At 45.9% G+C, this 17,776-nt stretch overlaps 1 long non-coding RNA gene across 1 annotated transcript; it reads right to left on the bottom strand.

Annotated features, from left to right (window-relative positions):
• Positions 1-1,857: 1,857 nt before the first annotated feature.
• On the bottom strand, positions 1,858-17,101 carry LOC116972465. Its single transcript, XR_004411814.1, has 3 exons — positions 17,090-17,101; positions 15,283-15,285; positions 1,858-1,905 (listed from the first exon to the last, which is right to left on the bottom strand). It is a non-coding gene; the product is annotated as an uncharacterized LOC116972465 (long non-coding RNA).
• Positions 17,102-17,776: the final 675 nt, after the last annotated feature.

Raw genomic sequence — 17,776 nt, 5'->3', positions numbered from 1 at the left:
GATGTAAAATTCAATGTTCATACCATTAGTTGGAGACTAATGTAAAATATGAGGCGTCTTCTTGTTGTGTTTGACCTCACTTGCAATTGGGAGCTCAGTCACCTAGTCTACACTTGGTCTAGCCATTGTACCAAAAGCACTAAACAAGATTGCAGGAGGTGCACATGAATTTAGCCTGACCTGGAAGGGCTGTCCATACCCCTGGGTGGTGGCGAGGGAGAAGGTGCAGGGCCAAATGTTGCTTCACCTACAATCGCAGGGCATGGGTGGGTGGGGAGAGAAAACCAAAGCTGGGAGTCACAGAGGGTTTAGAGGTCCCTGCAGAAAGCAGGAAGGGATGGTGGTGGAGGGCAGGGTGGGGGGGGGGGGGGGGGGGAGGGCTGGGGATGAGATTTAACAGGTGGTGGGATCCTATTGCAGCAGGTGGAAATGCAAAGAAACATTTTTCTTGTAAGTGTGTACATCGTCTTCTGAACTAACAAAAATATTTGAAATAAAAGATATCATTCATTCATTCATTCATTCATTCATTCATTCATTCATTCATTCATATATTGACCTCAGCACTAAAAGAGGATCTTGAATTGTCAGGAGGAAGAAATTCTTTAACGGTATAACATAACAACCACATCAAAAAAGAAGTAGAGTCACTCTCTAGTCATTGTTTCCTTGGCCTCATTTACTAACACCTGGGCACCAAAGTTGATGCCAAAATATTCAGACATGGTTCATGTCATAACTCAGCTGGTGTTATGATTGAATACATAACTAACAGTGTGATCAAAGAACCAAGGCAATTATTACAGACAGCAAAGAAGCAACATGGGTCCTATATTTAGGTTAAAGATAGAATGTCCATGGTATGCATATAATGCATATGGATATACAATAAATTAAAAACCGGTCTCAAAGATGAAGAAGTCAAGTAATATTAAAAGCAACTATCAAAGCTGCTGAGATTAGTTTGCAATTAAGCCACAAATAAATGAATGTGCAGCACTAATGTTGTGTAGCAACTTTCAGTCACTGCACTTTTCCATTCTGGCCAATCAATGGGCTCAGAGTCCTGAAAATTGGAGGAAAATCTTATTACTTTAGCTCCATTCAAAGATTCAGTTCATATCATAGTATTTTATGGACCATTCAGTACTCTTTCTAAAGTAATGTCACCATTGTGATTTTGGAAATATACAACTTTTCAGGTATTCTAACCAGAAGTTAATAACATATTAATTATTATTAATCATATTGATTTATATCATTTTGATTTATATTCCACTTATCACTGTAAGCCTCAAAATAAATCAATGAGGAAATGTTTTCTTGAAAATTTAATTTCTCTTTTAACCTTATTCTTTTCAATCTGTTAAGAATTTAAGCTATTTTTAAAAACATCTGTATTTCTCTTTGCAGTCAGTGAAAATCTCTTGATGGGATTGGTCAGGTACATGACGTCATGGCTCCTGTAAGTCAGGGATCTCGATAAATTGACATCTACCAGGACCTGATGTCAGAAAGGAGAAGTGCTCACCACCTCATTCACTCCAGCTCACTCTGGGCAGCTTACTTCTCATTCAACTGTACAAACCATCACTTTGCCACTGACCAAGAATTCCTGGTCGTTGGTGGCAGCCATTGTATTGACAATGTCCATCACCCAGACTAGTCTTCCCACCATTGACTTCATCTACACTGCATGCTGTCTCCGAAAAGCAGGCAACATAATCAAAGATGTTCCACCCCGTGCATTCCTTCTTCTCCCCAGTCCCATCGGGACAAAGGTACAGAAGCTTAAAAACAAGCACCATCATACACAAGAACTGCTTCATCCCCTACATTATCAAGCTTCTGAATGGAGCTTCTATAAGCTGGGGTACTGTTCAATTCACTTCTACCCCACTGCGGCTTTGTCTCTGGAACCATTATTCACTGGAACTGTTATACTACAATGCTAAGAACAATATTCTGTATCTTTCTCTTCATTCTACCTTTGTACTTGAGTTTAGCTTGATTGTATAGTATTATCTGATTTGATTTAAAAGTAAGCAAAACAAAACTTTTGGCTTTATCTCGATACACACGACAATAATAAACCTATATAATAATATATATAATAATAATAATAATAATATATATATTATAATAATAAATAATAAAAACGGTTCACTTGCACCTCCTCCAACCTCATCTACTGTATCTGCTGTTACAGGAGTCAACTTCTCTACATCGGCGAGACCAAGCGTTGGCTCAGTGTTCGTTTCTTCTTAGCCTATCTCATCTCCCAGCACTTCAACCCGCCCTCCCATTCCCAATCTGACCTTTCTGTCCTGGGTCTCCTCCATTGTCAGAGTGAGGCCCAGCGCAAATTGGAGAAACAGCACCTCATATTTTGCTTGGGTAGTTTACACCCCAATGGTATGAACATTAACTTCTCTAACTTCAGATAGCCCTTGCTTTCTCTCTCCATCCTCTTCCCCTTCCCAGTTCTCCCACCAGTCTCACTGTCTCTGCCTACATTCTATCTTTGTCCCGCCCCCTCCCCTGACATCAGTCTGAAAAAGGGTCTCAACCCGAAACGTCGCCCATTTCTTCTATCCAGGGATGCTGCCTCACCCGCTGAGTTACTCCAGCATTTTATGTCTACCTTCGATTTAAACCAGCATCTGCAGTTCTTTCTTACACAAATAATAAACCTAAACCTCCTTTTCAACAATCCATGTCATTGTTGGCAGCCATTTTACTGGTAATGCATGTGCTTGCTGCAGTATCTTCTGCAAAGTGAGTAACTTACCTGCTTAACTTCCATGCATTCAGCCATGTAACCCGACATCATATTTCTTGAAGTATGACATGGAGGAAGGATGTGGGAGTATGTGCCACCTGAAGCAGTTCAATTAATGGCTCCAGAAAATTTGACATCACCTGATTAATCCAAACAAATCCAAATCCTTCAGGCCACTCCTTAAATTGTCCATGTCGTACCACTTCGTACAGTGTATGTGCCAAATGAGCAACAATATAAAAGCAGCCTCTCGGTGTTTAGTTTAGTTTAGTTTAGAGATACAGCGTGGAAACTGAGTCAGAGTCGACCGGTGATCCCCGGACATTAACACTATCCTACACACAGGGACAATTTACCATTTTACCAAGCCAATTAACCTACAAACCTGTACATCTTTGGAGAATTGGAGGAAACCAGTGGTTCTGGAGAAAACCCACGCAGGCCATGGGGAGAACATACAAACTCCGTACTGACAAGCTCCCGTAGTCAGGATCGAACCCAGGCTCTGTAAGGCAGCAGCTCTACCGCTACATTCTGTACAGTAGTTTTATGTATAAAATATTCCCCTTTATTTGTGGTTACATTTTTTTAGATGAAGGAAAACAGTGGCAATTAATCTCTTAACCTGAATCCAAAGCTCAAACCTGGGCATGATCTCGAACATTTTCTGTGATGTGGAGAAATATGTTTTGCAAAGTCAGGCAAAGAAACCAAAGTATGTTATTTATAAAACAAGGAATCCTTTTGTTCAGCTTAATTTGGAAAACAGCCACTGAATTCTTCGAGATGCTACTTACTGGAGTAGACTGTCAAGAGGCAGGCTGTTAATTAAAAGCATTAAGGAGGACTGAATCCTAATAGCATTACCCCGATTCCCAGGGGGCGTTTGAATCATGTGAATATACAATTTAAATAGCTATTCCAAGATTTAACAGCTTGCTGCCACTCAATTTATCTTAACGAGAGGCTTTAATTAGGTGACTGTTGTTTGTCTGATTTAAACAGGAGATTCCGTAAAGAGGAGACAAAAGAACTGCAGATGCTGGATACTCGAGAAAAACGCTAAGTGCTGGAGGAATTCAGTGGGTCAGGCAGCATCCATGCAGGGAATGGACAAACAGTGTTGCCTCTTGATCCTCTCACAGCTGCTGCCTGACCCATTGAGCTCCTTCGCCACTTCTCATAGTTCGAATCACATGAATATGCAACTGCAATAGCTATTTAAAGATTTAACAGCTTGCTGCACTTAATTTATCTTAACAAAGTGTTTTAATTAGGTGACTTCAAACAGCAGTTGTGGAGGGAATGGATAGGCAATGCTATCCATTCCTTCTACAGATGCTACTTGACCAGTTGAGTTCTTCCAACACTTTGTGTTTTGCAGGTGTTTCAATAATGCAGATCATAAGCAGGAAACACCCAGCTTGTCAGGCAGCATCTGTGGAAAGAGAAACATTTAATTTCAGATATGGGACCCTCAGTCAGATCCCAGACCTGAAGCATTAACTGTTTTGCTTTTCACAGATGCTGCCTGATAGGCTGGAGAATTCCAGTATTTTCTGTTTTCATTAGAGATTTCTAGCATCTGATTTTGATATCTATTTGGTCATAATATTGCAGCCTGAAGGTGAGCAAGAGATGGGCCAGACTGGCCATTGGATGCCCAGAAGGTGGATTTCATAACACTGCTTTGTCAGCTGGACATTGAAGCTCCTGACCACCATTTCTATCTTCAGTTGATTTTAGCTCAAAAAGTTATCAATAAGTTAAACTGGGAAGCACGTACTTAGCAGAATTTCCGTTGTAACCTCCCTTTCCTATTCTCTGATCCGCACAAACAAACACCGTCCAAAATTTAGACTAATCCTCCGATACAGAACTGTGGGACTGTTACATTGGGGAGATATTAAATCAAGGCACTGATGGGCAGGAAAGATGCTGTTGTACTTGAGTCTGAAGAAGGGCCCCGACCCAAAATGTCACCTATCCATGTTATTCAGAGATGCTGCTTGACCCGTTGAGTTACTCCAGCACTCTGTGTCTTTTTGCCATTGTACTCGAAGGGCCGAATGGCCTACTCCTGCACCTATTGTCTATTGTCTATTGAACTAGTTTGGAGAGGGTGTTACACTACCCAGTTCCTGACCAACATTTTCGAAAGTTCAAGAAAGTTCAAGAAGGGATAAGAGAGTAAGGTCAGGTGACATAGGAACCGGTGTGAGAGGGGAGGTGAATACCGAATTAAAAGTGTTATATATGAATGCGCGAAGTATAAGAAATAAAGTGGATGAGCGTGGGGCTCAGTTAGAGATTGGTAGGTATGATGTTGTGGGAATTACGGAGACATGGCTGCAAGAGGATCGGAGCTGGGAACTGAATATTCAGGGGTATACGTCCTTTCGAAAAGACAGGCTGGTGGGCAGAGGGGGTGAGGTAGCTCTGTTGGTAAGCAATGAAATTCAATCCTTTTCGAGGGGTGACATAGAATCAGAATATGTAGAATCATTGTGGATAGAACTGAAAATTTATAAGGGTATAAATACCCTAATGAGAGTTATCTACAGGCCCCCAAACAGTAGCCCAGATATAGAGTGTGTTGCATCAGGAGTTAAAATTGGCATGTAACAAAGGTAATGCAACGGTGGTTATGGGAGATTTCAACATGCAGGTAGATTGAGAAATCCAGGTTGGTACTGGACCCCAAGAAAGGGAGTTTGTAGAACGCCTCCAAGATGGATTCAAAGAGCAGCTTGTACTGGAGTCTACCAGGGAGATAGCAATTCTGGATTTAGTGTTGTGTAATGAACCAGATTTGATGTGAACTCAAGGTAAAGGAACCATTAGGACGTAGTGATTACAATATGATCAGTTTTAATCTGCAACTTGAGAAGGAGAAGATAAAATCAGAAGTGTCTGCATTGCAGTTGAACAAAGGGGACTATGGAGGCATGAGGGAGGAGCTGGTCAAAGATGGCTGGAAAGGGACCCTAGCAGGGATGATGGTGGAACAGCAATGGCAGGAATTTCTGGGAATAATCCAGGAGATGCAGGATCATTTCATTCCAAAGAAGAGGAAATATTCTAAGGGGAGTAAGAGGCAACTGTGGCTGACAAGGGAAGTCAAGGGCAGTATAAAACTAAAAGAGAAGACGTATAACATAGCAAAGATGAGCGGGAAGCCAGTGGATTTGGGAAACTTTTAAAGTGCAACAGAAGGTAACTAAAAAGGCAATACGGGGAGAAAAGATGAAGTACGAAGGTAAGCTAGCCAAGAATTTAAAGAAGGATAGTAAAAGCTTCTTTAGGTATGGGAACAGGAAAAGATTAGTCAAGACAAATGTGTGTCCCTTGAAGTCAGAAACAGGTGAATTTATTATGGGGAACAAGGAAATTGCAGACGAGTTGAACAGGTACTTTGGTTCTGTCTTCGCTAAGGAGGACACAAACAATCTCCCAGATGTACTAGGGGACAGAGGATCTAGGGTGACAGAGGAACTGAAGGAAATTCGCATTAATCAGGAAATGGTGCTGGGTAGATTGATGGGACTGAAGGCTGATAAAGCCCCAGGGCCTGATGGTCTGCATCCCAGTGTACTCAAGGAGGTGGCTCTGGAAACCGTGGACGCATTGGTGACCAATTTCCAATGTTCTATATATTCTGGATCAGTTCCTGTGGATTGGAGGGTAGCTAATGTTATCCCACTTTTTAAGGAAGGAGGGAGAGAGAAAACAGGGAATTATAGTCCAGTTAGCCTGACATCGGTGGTGGGGAAGATGCTGGAGTCAATTATTAAAGATGTAATAGCGGTGCATTTGGATGGCAGTAACAGGATCGGTCCAAATCAGCATGGATTTACGAAGGCGAAATCTTGCTTAACTAATCTTCTGGAATTTTTTGAGTATGTAACAAGTACAATGGTTAAGGGAGAGCCAGAGGATGTAGTGTATCTGGACTTTCAGAAAGCCTTTGACAAAGTCCCACACAGGAGATTAATGGGCAAAATTAGAGCACATGGTATTGGGAGTAGGGCATTGACATGGATAGAAAATTGGTTGGCAGATAGGAAACAACGAAAGTAGGAATTAACGGGTCCCTTTTAGAATGCCTAGTGAGGTGCCGTAAGGCTCGGTGCTGGGACCACAGCTATTTATAATATTTATTAATGATTTAGATGAAGGAATTAAAAGTAACATTAGCAAATATACAGATGAATACAAAGCTAGGTGGCAGGGTGAACTATGAAGAGGATGCTATGAGGATGCAGGATGACTTGGATAGGTTGGTTGAGTGGGCAGATGCATGGCAGATGCAGTATAATGTAGATAAATGTGAAGTTATCCATTTTGGTGGCAAGAACAGGAAGGCAGATTATTATCTGAATGGTGTCAGATTAGGAAAAGGGGAAGTGCAGTGAGACCTCGGTGTCCTTGTACATCCGTCACTGAAAGTAAGCATACAGGTACAGCAGGCAGTGAAAATAGCTAAGGGGCTTTATTGAGAGGATTTAAATATAGGAGCAAAGAGGTCCTTCTGCAGTTGTAGAGGGCCCTGGTAAGACCACACCTGGAGTATTGTGTGTAGTTTTGGTCTCATAATTTGAGGAAGGACATTCTTGCTATTGAGGGAGTGCAGCGTAGGTTCACCAGGTTAATTCCTTGGATGGCGGGACTGTTGGGCGAGTCCAGAACCGGGGCCACAGTCTTAGAATAAAGGGGAGGCCATTTAAGACTGAGGTGAGAAAAAACATTTTCACCCAGAGAGTTGTGAATTTGTGGAATTCCCTGCCACAGAGGGCAGTGGAGGCCAAATCACTGGATGGATTTAAGAGAGAGTTAGATAGGGCTCTAGGGGCTAGTGGAATCAAAGGATATGGGGAGAAGGCAGGCACGGGTTATTGATTGGGATCGATCAGCCATGATTGCAATGAATGGCGGTGCTGGATCGATGGGCCGAATGGCCTCCTTGTGCATCTATTTTCTTTGTTTCTATGTTTCTATGACTGTCATATGATGAAAGAATGGAATGACTTGGCTTGTATACACTGGAATTTAGAAGCATGAGAGGGGATCTTATAGAAATATATAAATTTCTTTTGGATTGGACAAGCTAGATGCAGGAAACATGTTCCCGATGTTGGGGGAGTCCAGAACCAGGGGCCACAGTTTAAGAATAAGGGGTAGGCCATTTAGAACTGAGATGAGGAAAAAGAATTTCACCCAGAGAGTTGTGAATTTGTGGAATTCTCTTCCTCAGAAGGCAATGGAGGCCGATTCACTGGATGCATTCAAAAGAGAGCTCTTTGGGCTAGCAGAGTCAAGGGATATGGGGAGCAGACAGGAACGGGGTACTGATTGCAGATGATCAGCCATGATCACATTAAATGGTGGTGCTGGCTCGAAGGGCCGAATGGCCTACCCCAGCACTTATTTTCTATGTATCTATGTTACATTTCTAAAATTGATAACCTGACTGTTATCACAGTGCTGATAGTGGGTCTTTGCCGTGCAGAAGTTGACTGTTGCTGTTCTGACATTACATACTTAATAATACTTAATTAGTCCCAAGGTAGACAAAAATGCCGGAGAAACTCAGCGGGTGCGGCTGCATCTATGGAGCGAATGAAATAGGCAACGTTTCGGGCGAAAACCTTCTTCAGGCTGATGCAGGGTGGGGGATGCGGGAAGAAGAAAGGAAGAGGAGGAGCCAGAGGGCTGAGTGAGAGCTGAGAAGGGGAGGAGACAGATTCAGATTCAGATTCAATTTTAATTGTCATTGTCAGTGTACAATACAGAGACAACGAAATGCATTTAGCATCTCCCTGGAAGAGCGACATAGCAAATGATTTGAATAAATAATAATAAGTGTCCGGGGGGGGGGGGTGATTGGCAGTTACCGAGGTACGTTGTTGAGTAGAGTGACAGCCGCCGGGAAGAAGCTGTTCCTGGACCTGCTGGTTCGGCAACGGAGAGACCTGTAGCGCCTCCCAGATGGTAGGAGGGTAAACAGTCCATGGTTGGGCTGAGAGCAGTCCTTGGCGATGCTGAGCGCCCTCCACAGACATCGCTTGCTTTGGACAGACTCAATGGAGGGGAGCGAGGAACCGGTGATGTGTTGGGCAATTTTCACCACCCTCTGCAATGCCTTCCGGTCGGAGACAGAGCAGTTGCCATACCATACTGTGATGCAGTTGGTAAGGATGCTCTCGATGGTGCAGCGGTAGAAGTTCACCAGGATCTGAGGAGACAGATGGACCTTCTTCAGTCTCCTCAGGAAGAAGAGACGCTGGTGAGCCTTCTTGATCAGAGTTGAGGTATTGTGGGTCCAAGAGAGGTCATCGGAGATGTTGACTCCCAGGAACCTGAAGCTAGAAACACGTTCCACCTCCGTCCCGTTAATGTGGATAGGGGTGTGCGTGCCGCCCCTGGACTTCCTGAAGTCTACAATGAGCTCCTTGGTCTTCTTGGAGTTAAGGGCCAGGTTGTTGTCAGCGCACCATGCTGCTAAGTGCTGGACCTCCTCCCTGTAGGCCGACTCATCGTTGTTGCTGATGAGGCCAATCACCGTTGTATCATCTGCATACTTGATGATGGTGTTAGTACCATGTACAGGTGTGCAGTCATAGGTGAAGAGGGAGTAGAGGAGGGGGCTCAGCACACAGCCCTGTGGAACGCCGGTGTTCGGGGTAAGGGTTGAAGAGGTGTGCTTGTCTAACCTAACAGACTGGGGTCTGTTGGTTAGAAAGTCCAGTATCCAGTTGCAGAGGGAGGGGTCGATGCCCAGGTTACCGAGTTTGGTGATCAGTTTTGATGGTATAATGGTGTTGAATGCTGAGCTGTAATCGATGAACAGCATTCTTACGTAAGTGTCTCTGTTGTCGAGGTGGGAGAGGGCGGAGTGAAGTGCCGTTGAGATGGCATCCTCCGTACTCCTGTTCTTGCGGTAGGCAAACTGATAGGGATCCAGTGTGGGGGGTAGGCAGCTTTTGAGGTGTGCCAGGACCAGCCTCTCAAAGCACTTGGTGATGATGGGGGTAAGTGCAACTGGGCGGAAGTCGTTGAGGCTTGCCGCAGTGGAGTGTTTTGGCACTGGCACGATGGAGGTGGTTTTAAGGCACGTGGGGACAACTGCTTGGGCAAGTGACAGGTTGAAGATGTCAGTCCAGACGTCTGTCAGCTGCGCAGCACAGGCCCTGAGCACGCGCCCGGGGATGCCGTCAGGGCCAGCAGCTTTACATGCATTAGTCCTACTCAGTGCCACGTATACGTCGTAGGGGATGAGTGTGAGGGGTTGGTGATCGGCAGGTAGCACAGCCTTGATGGCTGTCTCTAGATTGTCCCTGTCGAAGCGGCCATAGAAGTGATTAAGCTCCTCAAGGAAGGAGGCGTCGCTGGATGTGGGGGTGGTGTTGGAGGGTCTGTAGTCCGTGATGGCCTGGATGCCTTGCCACATGCGTCGGGGGTCGGAGTTGTTGTTGAAGTGCTCCTCAATCCTGAGCTTATGGCAGTGCTTGGCCTTCTTGATGCCCCTCTTCAGGTTAGCCCTGGCTGAACTGTAGGCTCGAGCATCGCCTGACCTGAAAGCGGTGTCCCGTGCTTTCAGCAGTAGCCTGACCTCGCTGTTCATCCATGGCTTCTGATTCGGGAATATGGTCACCTGTTTGAGGGAGGTGACACTATTGATGGTGGAGTTTATAAAGTCCAGAACAGAGGATGTGTAGGAATCAATGTCCGTGTGGGAATCAAGGGTGGCCTGGGCTGCAAACGCCTTCCAGTCAGTGTTTCCAAAACACTGCTGAAGTGTGAAGTCCGCTTCCTCTGACCAGACTTTAACCACAGTTGGTTTAACCCGTCTGATGAGTGGGGAGTACTTAGGGAGCAGGAACAATGAGAGGTGATCAGACTGACCAAGGTGGGGGAGGGGGATGGCTTTGTAAGCTTCAGCCATGTTGGTGTAGACTTTGTCCAGTGTCTTGTCTACTCTAGTGGGGAAGGAGACATGTTGGTGGAATTTTGGGAGTACAGTCTTCAGGTTAGAGTGATTGAAGTCACCCGCAACAATGAAGGCTGCCTCGGGGTTGTGCGTCTGTTGATTGCTAATGGCAGTATGCAGCTCTTTCATTGCAAGCTTGGCATTAGCATCAGGAGGGATATAGGCTGCAGTCACAACAGTGGAGGTGAACTCTCTGGGCAGATAGAACGGTCTGCATCTAACCAAGAGGAACTCAAGGTTAGCTGAGCAGTGACTCTCGATGATGGTGGAGTCCGTGCACCATGCTTTATTTACATAAATGCACAGACCCCCACCTCTGGTCTTACCGGAGTCTGATGTCCTGTCCGCTCGGAGTAAATGACGCCCCGATAGCTGGATGGCGCTATCAGGAACGTCAGTGTTGAGCCAAGTTTCCGTGAAGATCAGGATGTTGCAGTCCTTGATCCAGTTGTGGGAGGTGATCCTTAGCCGGAGTTCGTCCATTTTGTTTGCCAGTGAGCGCACGTTGGCGAGGAAAAGGCTAGGAATCGCTACCCTGTGTGGGGCTAGCTCTAACCTGTCCTTTAACCCACCTCTGCGTCCCCGGCGGTGTTTTCGTATGCGTCGCCGTCTGTTGGTGCTTCTGGTCGGCCGAGCTGGCTTGGTGCGCGCTGGTGTTCTGCCGCTCCGTTGCTCCGCGTCTGCGTCTCCGTGGCTCCGCAGGCGGTCTTCAGCTCCGCGGCTCTGCTAATGGTCTCCAGCCCCGGGGCTTACCTGGCGTTCTCCAGCCCAGCGGGTTGGGTGGCGGTCTCCAGCTCCGCGGTGTTCTCCAGCTGCGAGGATCAGGTGAGCTCCACGGGTCGGGTAGCGTTCTCCAGCTCCACGGGTCGGGTGGTGTTCTCCAGCTGCGTGGGTCAGGTGAGCTCCACGGGTCGGGTGGCGTTCTCCAGCTCCGCGGTGTTCTCCAGCTCCACGGGTCGGGTGGTCGGACAGCAAGGGCTACCGGAAATTGGAGAAGTCAATGTTCCGGCCATTGGGGTATAAACTGCCCAAGCGGAATATGAGGTCCTGCTCCTCCAATTTCCGGTGGTGCTCACTCTGGCAATGGAGGAGGCCCAGGACAGAAAGGTCGGATTCGGAATGGGAGGGGGAGTTGAAGTGCTGAGCCACTGGGAGATCAGGTTGGTTAATGCGAACCGAGCGGAGGTGTTCGGCGAAACGATCGCCAAGCCTACGCTTGGTCTCACCAATGTAAAATTTCAATATGTAATTAAGCTAAAGGAACATCTTTGCTCTGCCCCCACAGACTGTCTTTGTTAAACATTTTAAATGTTTCATTATGCGTCTTATGCCTTAGATCAGCTAGAGAGGAGAGAAAATGTTAATGCATGCGTCACTCATTTGCGTAGGAAGGTACTGCAGATGCTGGTTTATGCAGAAGATAGACACAAAAAGCTGAAGTAACTCAGCGGACAGGCAGCATCTCTGGATAGAAGAAATGTCACCCATTCCTTCCTTCCAGAGATGCTGCCTATCCCGCTAAGTGATGTCAGCGTTTTGTGTTCCACTCATTTGCTGCAAGTTTAGTTCATGTATCATGATACATGAGGTGTGTCATGTTGTGTCATGCGGTGTGTCATGTTGTGTCATGAGGCGTGTCTAGTTGTGATGGAGTATATCACTAATTAATGCATGCATAAACAATGTTGCATAGTAACAATGTACACGTTCAGCTCACAAACAGACACTCCTTTATCATCGTCATACAAGATATGTTTCTGTAAAACCCCCAAAGATAATAAGCAAGTAAAATATTCATATTTTCCAGTTATTATGTAATATAATTAAAATCTACATGCCCCCCCTTTCAGGACTTGTTAATTTAAAGCAGCAGAAATAAACTGTACGGGATTGTGCTGCCTTCTTTGACGTAAACTCCTGGACAACAACCAGGACCTTCAGATTTGTGGTGACTGGCATTCAGGATTTCTACAGAATCCTTTCCCAGATCCTCAAAGAATCCAATGAAGCTGAAATCAATGCTCAAAGAATTCTGCTGTTTGGATGTTGACATTCCAGAGTGATGGAAACAGAAGGGAACTGAGACTGAAGCACCAGACTAGGTTTCCATCTCCTTGTCACTGCAATAAGAATTTCCATTGGTGAGGGTGGATATCCCGTCAACACCATCAACACAACCACCCCTCCCCCACATCTTTAGGTATCATGGTCAGAGGCAAAGATACTATAGGGATAGGGTACACAAAAATGCTGGAGAAACTCAGCTGGTGCAGCAGCATCTATGGAGCGAAGGAAATAGGCGACGTTTCGGGCCGAAACCCTTCTTCAGACTATAGGGATAGATCACTTGACTAAAAAGCCGTAGTAGGCCATGGGTAATCTTCAGCGCCATTTCTGTAACCCGCTTCCGGCTCCGCTCTAGTATCTTTGCTTTGGTCATGGCGTCCACATCTACAAGCCTAACATACTGCTCTGCTTTAAATTGATCGAATCGCCAATGTAGGCGACCCGACCTGTCTTTCTTCAGGTTCCCCATTAAGGATGAAAGGTGAGAGATATTTATTACTTTCTGTCGTGTAGTGAAAATATTATTTAGCCTGTTCGATCTCTCACTATAGCTCAGATCATAGAGCGGAGCGCTCCGCTTTGTCTCAGACAGGGGCGGAAAACCTGGGGGGGCCAGAGGGGACATGCCCCCCCCATGTTTTGAGAGGTGGGGGTCATCCCCCCCCAAGTAGTAATCCGGATTTTAAAACCCGGTGATATCTCCGCTTTCCACAAGACAGTGGGGGTGGGACTGCTGATCAAGGACGGCGATTGGACGAGAGAGACGTCGGTCAGCAGGCAATGGGGGCGGGACATGATGATTCAGCGCGATCATTGGAGGAGGGAGGAGTGGGGGGGGGGTGGGACAGAGGATAGAGCGCGGTGATTGGAGGAGGGAGACGTGCCAAAACACTCTCGGCACAGACCTGCGCCTCATCCGCAGCCAGGATCGATCCCGGCCGGCTCTCCGGCGTTGTCCCGTCCCCACCCGAGTGCCCCCCCCTCCCAAGGGTGGCCAGAGAGGTCAGGAGTCAGACGGGAGCTGTACCCCCAGGCCCACAGCCAGCGCAGAGAAGCAGCGCTAAACCCAGCTCAACTCTGCCTGTCCCGCCAGGTTAACCTGCCTGGGCTTGTGGGAAATATGGCCAGCGTGGAGAAGCAGCGCTGGTGTCCCGTCAGCCCAGGCCGGGCTGTAGTTAACCCGGCGAGACAGGCAGAGTTGAGCTGCATTTAGCGTTGGATTGAGCCTCCGAAGCCTCGCGCATGTGTGTGTGAGTGTACGCATGGGCCCCGGGCCGCCAAAAAATTGTGTCCCCCCTGTCCCCCGGTCCCCTCCATGTTTTGATAGCGAGTTCCATGCCTGGTCTCAGATACAGTCTCCGCTCTAGTACCTTTGTTCAGGGGCAGGGTGGCCAAGTCCAGGGGATTCCAGTCAACTGCAGCTCCAATACAATGCATTGGCCTGCAAGAAGCTGGGACATTTAACATCAAGGACTCTTTGAGGGGCCCCAAATAAACCCGTTCAAACACCAAGCAGCCCAACCTTCCTGCTGCATTTCACACCCCAGGATTTTCATGCTTCTATTCTGGACCTTGCAGTTCCTGGATCAAGCAGTGTTAATCCGAAGACAGACACAAAAAGAGGGAGCAACTCAGTGGGTCATGCAACCTCTCTGGAGAAAAGGAATAGGTGACATTTCGGGTCAAGACCGCTGAGTTACTCCAACTTTTTGTGGCTGTCTTCAGTTTAAACCAGCATCAGCAGCTCCTGGCTACACATTCAAGCAATGTTAATGTTTGGGGGTCGAGATTCTTCGATAATTTCCGACAAAGTTCTCCAAAGGTTTAGATAGGGTAGACAGTCAGAACCTTTTGCCCAGAGTGGAAATGTCAAAGACTAAAGGGCATAGCTTTGTGAGAGAGGCAAAGTTTAAAGATGTACGGTACTCATTTTTTACACTGAGGGTAGTGGGTGCCTGGAACTCTGCCATGGGTGGCAGAGGAGGCAGATATAATAGTGGTATTTAAGTGGCTTTTAAATAGACAAAGCCACTTTTAGGCAAAGGAGATTAGTTTAACCTGGCATCATGTTCAGCTCGGACATTGCGTTCCTGTCTATTTTCCATGTGAAACATCTGCTTTGTTTCTCTGACTTGCTGAGTATTTCCAGCAACTTTTGCTTGAATTTCAGATTTTCAGTTCTGTATCTTCAGTTTAAAAAAAACCCATTTCAGATCAGTTTTGCTCTCTCTGCCACTATCCTATTTTACTTAAATATTTTAAATGTATTATGTTATGCTTCCTGTTACCTTATATCACTTCAGCCATTTAATTACCTCCCATGTACCATTCAAGTGTAATGCGAACCTTCCACCCTTGTGTATGCGCTTCCAATCCCTCCTTCTCCCTGTGTTTTTGGTCACGAAATCACATTCATTAAAAAAGAATGACCACTGAATGTCACACACTGCACCTCTTTTTCAGTAAGATTAGCTCGCACTGCAGATACTTATAATGAGCAGCAAATTTAGTATGTAGCTATTTTGGGTTCCGTGTGCTTTCAGAAAGGAGCACTAGGGTAAATAACAGGTTGATCTGGTCTTGGCAGCATTGATTGAGGGAGAAAAATTGTCTGAGATATCAGGGGAATACCTTATCCTTTTAAATCACAGCTCTGGATCTTCAATGATTGATACAGAATAGGCCATTAATAACTCATCCATAGTGCAGCATCTCAGAGAGAATAACATGCCTTCCTCACTACATTTGATTCAATGATGTTGGGCTAGATAATGCGTTCACAACAGGGCTTGAACCAACAAGCTCCTGACTCAGAGGGTGAGAGTGTTAATAAATGAGGCAGGCTGATGTGACTTCAGTGATTGCGACTTTTAGTTGTTATAATTGCTTGACTCAGCCGGAAGATTCTCAGCCCTGATTCAGAAAGTTGTGAGACTCCAGGCCTGAACACCTAACTTTTGAGACCAAGCATTCCTGGTGGGGTTTCTTCTGTGTATGAAGGAACTGCAGATGTTGGTTTCCACCGAAGATCGACTCAAAATGCTGGAGTAACTCAGCAGGAAAGGCAGCATCTCTGGAGAGAAGAAATGGGTGACGTTTCGGGTCGATGGAAGGGTCTCGACCCGAAACTTCACCATTCCTTCTCTCCAATTGTACTCCTCATCCCCTTTGGTGTATTTTTACACCTTACCCATGAGATCACTATGTCTCTCTCTCTCCTGACTCTCAGTCTGAGGAAGGATCTCGACCCAAAATGTCACCCATTCCTTCCCTCCAGAGATGCTGCCTGTCCTGCTGAGTTACTCCAGCATTGTATCTATCTTCAAAGTTTCACCTGTAGCAGTCTGGCAGGTTACAAAATGTAAAACTGACCCAAATCTGACACAACCACATCAATCTGAATCCAACCCAAGGTAAAGATGTATTGTAGATACAATGGTTTTCATAATTTTTACACCGAGAGAGTTGTGAATCTGTGGAATTATCTGTCACAGAAGGCAGCGGAAGCCAATTCACTGGATGTTTTCAAGAGAGAGTTAGATCTAGCTCTTAGGGCTAATGGAATCAAGGGATATGGGGAAAAAGCAGGAACGGGCTACTGATCTAGGATGATCAGCCATGATCAAATTGAATGGCAGTTCTGGCTCGAAGGGCCAAATTGCCTACCTGCACCTATTTTCTATGTTTCTATGTTTCTAAGTGACCATCTCTGAAAAGATAACAACATCAACATGCTTTTGATCTATCTGAGGATAAAACACCAACTTTTGATCAAGATCATAGAACACACACAATAATAATCAGCAGATCATTCTGCCCTTGTTCTCTAATACAACCCGACTTGAACTCCAATTCACTAGGGAATATACATACACAAGACCAATCTGATCCCAACACTTATACTCAGGTCTTAGGGACTCAGGTTGGGTATTCAGGCTTTAGCAAAGGGTGCTAAGCAATGTGAGGGAACTGACCTGATTTTATTATTGCATGTGTTTGCCCGGGATCTCACGTTGGGGACACGGGGGAAGAAGCTTCCACCGCCGGCCCGCGGCCGTCTTCTACCGCGGGCGCGGTATGGACTTACAATCTCCCCTGGAGGGGAGCTTCGACCGCCGGCCCTGCAGACTGTGGTGCTTCCGGCTGCGGCACGGCAGGTACTTTAAAACTTCGACCGCCGGCCTGCGGCCTACACCAGCCCGAAGCCGCGGTCTCTGGTTGGGAAGAGCCGATCCTGGACTCACCTTGACTTTGACTTTGTCCCTTACCATCTGGACGCCCGCAGCAATGGCTGTGGAGGGTGGTGGTCCCGACCACGGGGGAAAATGGAGGAGGACTGGCCAAGCTCTGTGCCTTCCACCACAGTGATGAATGCTGTGGTAGATGTTTGTGTAAAATTTTTATTGTGGTTGTGTTCTTTATTATTGTACCGCTGCTGGCAACCCAAATACCACCGACCTTGGTTGTGTGGCAATTAAATTATTTCAATTCAATTTAGTTCTTTCAGCCAAGTGGACGGCACTGGGTCTGTTCTGGACCCTTAGTGGTGGCATCAACAAATAAGCAATTAAAATACTTATACAGAAACTAAAAATCCAACCTAACTGTTCTAGCTCACTTATTCCAATAAGTAGGTCGTCCATTGGGTTTTCTCATGGTTTGATCAATGTTACTGTATATTTAATCAATCAGCTGTGAGGAAATGAGGGGTAGATGTTCAGTTTTATTTATTTAAGGGGTGGGTTCATCATTCCCAATCTCTGCATTTATTGTCAGTATCTAGTCAACCTTGAGAAGCTGCTGGTGAACCAGTATATAAATCTTTAAATGTTGTTAGTTATTAAAATGCTGTTAGTTATTACGTTGTAAGGAGTGTTCTGATCTCCATTGGAGTTGAGCCCTCCCCTACAGTGAGAGGAGCAGACGGAGTTATTGGT

This window comes from Amblyraja radiata, chromosome 1 (genome assembly GCF_010909765.2).
Source record: "Amblyraja radiata isolate CabotCenter1 chromosome 1, sAmbRad1.1.pri, whole genome shotgun sequence".
In the NCBI taxonomy this organism is placed as follows: domain Eukaryota; kingdom Metazoa; phylum Chordata; class Chondrichthyes; order Rajiformes; family Rajidae; genus Amblyraja; species Amblyraja radiata.
This window is presented reverse-complemented; position numbering and strand designations above follow the sequence as displayed.